The sequence below is a fragment of the Equus quagga genome, chromosome 8 (assembly GCF_021613505.1).
Source record: "Equus quagga isolate Etosha38 chromosome 8, UCLA_HA_Equagga_1.0, whole genome shotgun sequence".
Taxonomy (NCBI): domain Eukaryota; kingdom Metazoa; phylum Chordata; class Mammalia; order Perissodactyla; family Equidae; genus Equus; species Equus quagga.
In genome coordinates, this window is record NC_060274.1 from 121,312,157 (window position 1) to 121,318,955 (window position 6,799).

Sequence of the window (6,799 nt, forward strand, 5' to 3'; positions counted from 1 at the left end):
AGTACATAGTTGTATATCTTAGTTGCAGGTCCTTCTAGTTGTGGGATGTGGGACGCCGCCTCAACGTGGCCTGACGAGCGGTGCCCTGTCCGCGCCCAGGATCCGAACCCTGGGCCGCCACAGTGGAGTGCGCGAACTTAACCACTCAGCCATGGAGCCGGCCCCTGCTTTCTACATTTTATTCTTTATACAACAGCTTTACTTTTTAAAATCACTATGTTTTTGGATTTTATGTTGTAAACCAAAGCACAGAGGCAGAAAACCACACTACACAAATGTGTATTTATTTAGTAAATTATTAAAAGACAAACTCCTTTGTAACAACCGCTCAAGTCAAAAAACAGAACTGCCAGCACCCACAGAGGCCCCTCCATGTGCCTCAACCTAATCACAACTCCTTTTTCTGAAAAGTAACCACTGTTCTGACCTTTGTAGTAATCACTTTCTTGCATTTCTTTACGGCTTTATTACCCAAGCAAACACTTCCACTCACTGTAGTTTAGTTTGCCTTTTTTTTCACCTTGATATGTCTTTAAGATCTCTTTAACCTATAGGTCCCCTCCAACTCTTTCTTTTCCCTATGATGTATTTGAGTGACCTGGGCCATTTGCCCTGCAGACAGCACCTTTATCTTAGAAAATAAATCAGGTTGCATTTTTATTTTGCTTAGAATAAAAGCCAACCTCCACACGTGCAGGGCTTGATGTGGTCCAGCTGCTGCCTGCCGCTGCTTCTGCATTTCCATCCCCTCGTCCTCTCTTTGATTGTACTCGTAGCACACTGGTCATCTATCAGGGGTAGGAAGAAAATAGATAAATCCCTATAAAAGGGAAATTTATTTTTCTGCAAGTCATACACATTCATGGAGAAAATTATTATAGACCTGTAAGTTTTTGTGTGTGAAATCTGAGACTTATCCAATGTATTGATAATTTACTAATAAATAATAATAAATTTTGCAATAAACACTGCCTTTTCTGGAAATTCTGAATCCTATTATTAGCATCATGAATAATTGTGCTAACATTTCTGAGTAAAATTCAAAAGCAAAGGCATTTTGATCTCCCACTTTTTAAAAGAAGAAAATCCAAGTTTGTGCCTTGGAGAAGGCACATTGTTGCACTGACCAGTTAGACTGTAAGGTTCTTGAGAGCAAAGACTATGCATTTTATCATATTTGTATGCCCAGTGCCTTAACTGTGCTAAAAAATTCCTGCTCATTAAATCATTATTGATTGAAACTTTCTTTACTATTTTAGGAGTTGCCTTTTATGAAGTATATAAAGATCATACATGTTGGAATTTAGGATATTAGTAAATGAAGCTTTAAAAAAATCTCAGATACAGAGTTGAGTTAATTGGTAAATAATACTCTTCAATACATGGAACATTATTGTCTGCACAAGTTCTCTCCTTAATTTTTAAAAAGAAATTAATTTTTTTATCTCTTTCATTTTTAGATTTTTGTGTGTGTGTTTGAGGAGCTTGGCCCTGAGCTAACATCTTTTGCCAATCTTGCTCTTTTTTTTCTTTTCTCCTGAAAGTCCCCAATATCTAGTTGTAAATCCTAGTTGTAGGTCGTTCTAGTTCTTCTATGTGGGATTCCACCACAGCATGGACTGATGAGTGGTGCTAGGTCCACGCCCAGGATCCAAACCAGTGAACTCTGGGCCACCGAACCAGGGCACACAAACTTAATCACTCGGCCACGGAGCTCGACTCCTTATCTCATTCTTTACTCTTATTTCTTCCGTGCTGTATGGACAAATATTCTAATGTGTTAGACACATATAATTGTCTTTGAGAGTGCACTTGTGTATTTTTTAAAAATGCATTATATTGTTAACTACTCAGTCTGTCTTAGTTTTTCTCACTCAAGACTATATTTTTACATAGACATATTGCTGGTCCATTACTTGAAACTGTTCAGAGTAATCCATGGTGTTCACCACATTTTTTAGCTATCGCTGTTTGTATGGCACCCACTGCCCAGCACCACATACAGCCCTATGATGAGTATCACAATCCATGAGCACGTAAGGACCTGTGTGAGAATTTATTTAGGGAACATGTACAGGAGCCAAGTTGCTAGTTCACAGGTGATGCTCTCCAGAATGGCTTTATAAGTCTGTATTCCTACTTCAGTGCACGAGGGTTCTTATCCCTCCACTACTTGCATGTTTGGAATCTTTTCTAGCCTAAAAGATATAAAATTGTTTTATTTTGTATTCTTCTAGTGAGTAGTCAATATGAACATGTCTTTATATGCTGAACTCCTGATTCTCACCTACTTTCACCCCACACTGGTCTATCCATGCCTTCCCCACCTCAGTTCATGGTAACTCCATCATTGCAGCAATTAGGCCACTTACCATTCTCTTTTTTCTCACATCTGATCCAAATCTGCAAGAATATCTATTTTCTCTATTTTCAAAATATATACACAATATGATCCCTTCTTGTCATGTCGTCTCTTCCACCCTGGTGTCAGTCACCCTCCTCGGGTTACTGCAAAGCCCGCAACAGATTCCTCTGCTTCTACTCTTGCATCCCAGCACTCAGAGCAATTCCTTTAAAACATAACTCAAATCATGTCATTCCTCTGCTCAACCTGCCATTGCTCAGAATAAAACCCGAAGTCTTGGCAATGGCTACCACCTGTTTTCTAACTATACTCTCTGCCTGAAATGCTCTCTTCTCAGATCACCACTTCCTCATCTCCTCCAGTTCTTCATTCAGCGCTTGTCACTGCCCCATTTGATACTGCAAACCTTCTCCTTGCCCACGTACTCCTGTTCTCTCTTACTTTGTTAGCTGTTTTTTCCAAAGAACTTATCTTTTTTTAACTTACTTTGCTATTAACTCATTTTTTCATGTCTGTTTCTTACTCTTCCATTGCCCCCAGAATATAAGCCCCTTGAGGGCAGGGCTCTCTGTTGGGTTCACTTATGTAGACAAAGTGTCTGGAGTAGTGCCTGTCTCATAGTAGGCACACAATAAATATCTTCTGAGGGAATCATATCGTCAGCCTTTTGGGTTTCTACTGCTGGACACTGTATTTGTTTCTTCACCCATTTTTCCTTTGAGTGTTCTGCCATTTCCTTGTTGCTGTGTATATTATAGATATTAATCCTTTTCTGTTATAGGCACTGCAAATACATAGCTCCAATCTGTCATCTCTTTGTTAACTTTATTCATGGAATCCTTTGTTGAACAGAAAATCTTTATTTTTATATAGTCTAATTCTCATTTTTGTCCTATGTTTTATGCTTATGAAGTTTTGTTTTTCTAAAAAAAATTTCCTGCATCTGGGTCATGAAATATTCTATTTTTATATTTAATTAAGTTGTCTACTTTTACCTTTCACAGTTATTTCTTTATCCGACATTCACTTTTGCATATGTTGTTAAATATGGATCTAGTGTCACTTTTTTTTCCACATTGTGGTCTGTTTATTAAACAGTCTATTCTTTGCTCATTCATTTGTAGTAAATGTCATGCACATTAAGTTTACCTGTGTATAGCTCTGTCTTTGAACTCTCTTCTTTTCCATCTGTCCATTGTTTGCTCCTGCACCATGCAATTCTGTGATCCTAGTTTTACAAGTCATTCTGGTTTGTACTAAGTCTCCATCTGTCACATGCAGTGTATGCAACAAGATGGGCAAACCCATCTTTCCTTTCAAAGTTATTAAATAGATTTTAGTATAAATAGTCAGCTAGTCTATTTATATTTATTTACTTTATTTATAGTTAGTCTGTAAATAGTCAGGTATTTAGAGAGTAATTTATTCCATATAAATTTATCAGTAATTTTATTAAGTTCCCCAAAAAGTTCACCTGAAATTGTCATTAGATTTGCATTGAATTTGTAGATTCATTTTGAGACACTGACATCTTTATAATACTAAATTGTCTCATCCAAAGCATGAAATGCTTTTGTAGTTATTCAGATAATCTTTAATGTCCTATTTAGAGTTTTCACATTGTCTTCATATTTGTTTTAACAAGTATTTGTTAAATACCTAAGACAGGCCAGACACTCTTCTATGTGTTGTGGATACAACAGCGAAAAGCAAACAGAAATCTCTGCCTTCATGGAGATTACATTCCATGTAAGGGAAATAGGCAATAAATAAAAGAAATAAGTAGAATATATACATATATATAGTATGTGGGATGGTGTTAATTGCTATGGAGAAAAATAAAATGGGAAAAGTAGATAAAGAATATTGGGAGGTCTAAAAGTTTTGGCAGAGAGCTCCATAGAGTTCATGTATGCTCTCTGTTAAGAAACTCCTAAATACTTTATAATTTGTGTTGCCATTACAAATAGTGTTTTATTTTATTTTTCTAGTTGGTTATTGCTGGTGTACAGAAATGCTATTGATTTCTGTAAGGTGATCTGGTATCTGCTTCTTTCTTATTAAATGTAATAGATTGTTGAAAAAGTTTTCCTTGATATATAATCATATCATCTGTAAATAGGGATAGTTTTTCTTATAATCTTTGTACATCTTAATCTATTTTCTTTTCTTATATCATAGGCCAGGACTTCTAGGGTCATGTCAAACAGCTGCTATGATAGCAGGTATCCGTTCTTGTTCCTCATCCAAAGGAAAACATCTACAGATACTCCAGTGAGTAGGATGTTTACTGTGACTTTAGGGCATTTAACCTTTACTAAGTTCAGTTTTTGTGAAAGTAGTGTAATAAGATGAGAGAGTGCCTGCCCCAGTATGTTTCAAAGCATATTACAAAGTAACTACCATTAAAACTGTGGTATTGTTGTAAAAAAGACATGCACCAATGAATCAAACTGGAATCCCAAAGAAACTTCTATATATGGGAATTTAGTGTATCATAAATGTATAATTCCAAATCAATTTAGGAAAATATGTACTAATAAATAAGGGATGTTGGGACAAATGGCTATACTAACAGGAAAAAGAATTGTCATCTTTCCTATTTTATGCCGTAGAAAATTAATTCGTAATATCTAAAAGTGAGGAAGTGCATTTTACAAATAAGTTTATGTCCATTCCCTGCTAAAATCATACTAAATAATAGTAAAAGGATAAGAATCAAGATAATAAATTCACAAAGTAAAGAGGGCAATAAATAAGAAAAAAGTATTTTATGAGAGGTGCCAATAACATTTTGGAAGCTAGAAAGCAACTTGTTTTTCTCTTCTCTTGTCTAGGCACTGGCATAAAGGGTAAAGTCCAGAGCTCACTCAGGCTCTATTCCACTTCCCCTTCCAACCCCAGTGCACACGTGGATAGCTTGTTCATTGTAGTTAGAAAGTGGGTCTCAGACCATTGGCTGGGAGAAGATGCTGTTGCCACCAGTTCCCAGAATAAACCAGGCAGAAAAAAATCACAAGCCCTTTCCTGGGACAATGCCAGGTGGCTGAGCAGAGGATGAGAGCAGCCTGGTCACTCTCACATGGACAATCTCCCACTCTTGGGGAGGAGAAGGAGGAGTCCGCTGGGCCTCTACAAGTCTCACTGCACGATGCTCACCATCCTCACTAGAGTTTTTTCACACAGGATGGCTATTCTTTCATGAAAGCTTCTGACCAGGGTGTGGAAGGTTGTCTTCCTTAAAGTGAAGGGAAAGCCGAAAGTTCTAAGAAAGTTACGGAATGTGGTGGTAGAATTCCAAACCTGGAGAGCAGCCCAGCAAAGCAGCGTCTGTCTGGGGACTGGCAAAAAGGTCTCCCTGGCCTTGCTCAGATCAGACGAGTACCGCAGAGCATCCGCTGGTTCCCTGAGGTGCCTGGCCCTGGCGCTTTCGCTCAAAGGAATGTGGAGATGGATGACTTGGAATGAGGAAGTTGAGATTTAATCCTCACACTTGTAAAGAGGGATAAAAATTCCCACCATCCAAAGGTGGTGTCACTGAAGACTCAGATGTACCTCCCTTGAGAAATGAAAGTTTGGGGAGCTCCTTCCCGTGCTCCGGGGACAAGGAATCCAACTTTCACTTGCAACGTTGAAATGTAGGTTAGGGTGCTAGATGCACAAGTGACCAGACAGAGGGGGAGGAAAAATAAAAGAAATCTAATAAACAAACGTAATTGGCCCCTTGGGATTCCATCACTAAAGTTAGAGACAGTTACCTGTTCCAATTGCACTTGCTTCAAATTCCACAGCTTTCCCAGCCCTGCCATCTTTCCAAGGCTCAGGATGGCCTCCTCCACTCTGTAGAGGTGAGTTGTGCATTTTCAGTCTCTCTTCAACAGTTATTTAGCAATTATTAAACCAGGTCCCTGTAATTCATGGCCTCCTCCTATATTCTTCAAGATTAAGAGTATGGTGGCTTGGTAGAGTTGTCCTTTAGTAGAAATTGGTCCCAAGGAAATATGATCTGGTTAACAAAATTCGGAAGCCAGAACTTTCCAAGCATTTTAAGAGTTCTCCACCTATGATGGGCCTGAGTCTGCTAATGAGTCAGCCCCAGATTTGCAGTCTTCATCTCTGCTCTTCACGGACTCCTGGAAATAGGGGTGATGTGCCAGGTCTGTGCTGATAAGCCTCCTCTTTGCTGATGCCAGTAGAAAGATGACTCCCTCAGAGACTAGCTTTTCTTTCCATACAGAGTTGCTATTTGGGAACAAGTCTTTGTGTGTATGTGTGTGTGTGTGTGTGTGTGTGTGTGTGTGTGTGTATTTGAGGAAGATTTGCCCTGCACTAACATCCATTGCCAATCCTCCTCTTTTTTTTTTTTGCTTGAGGAAGGCTAGCCCTGAGCCAACATTGGTGCCAGTCTTCCTCTACTTTGTATGTGGAATGCCT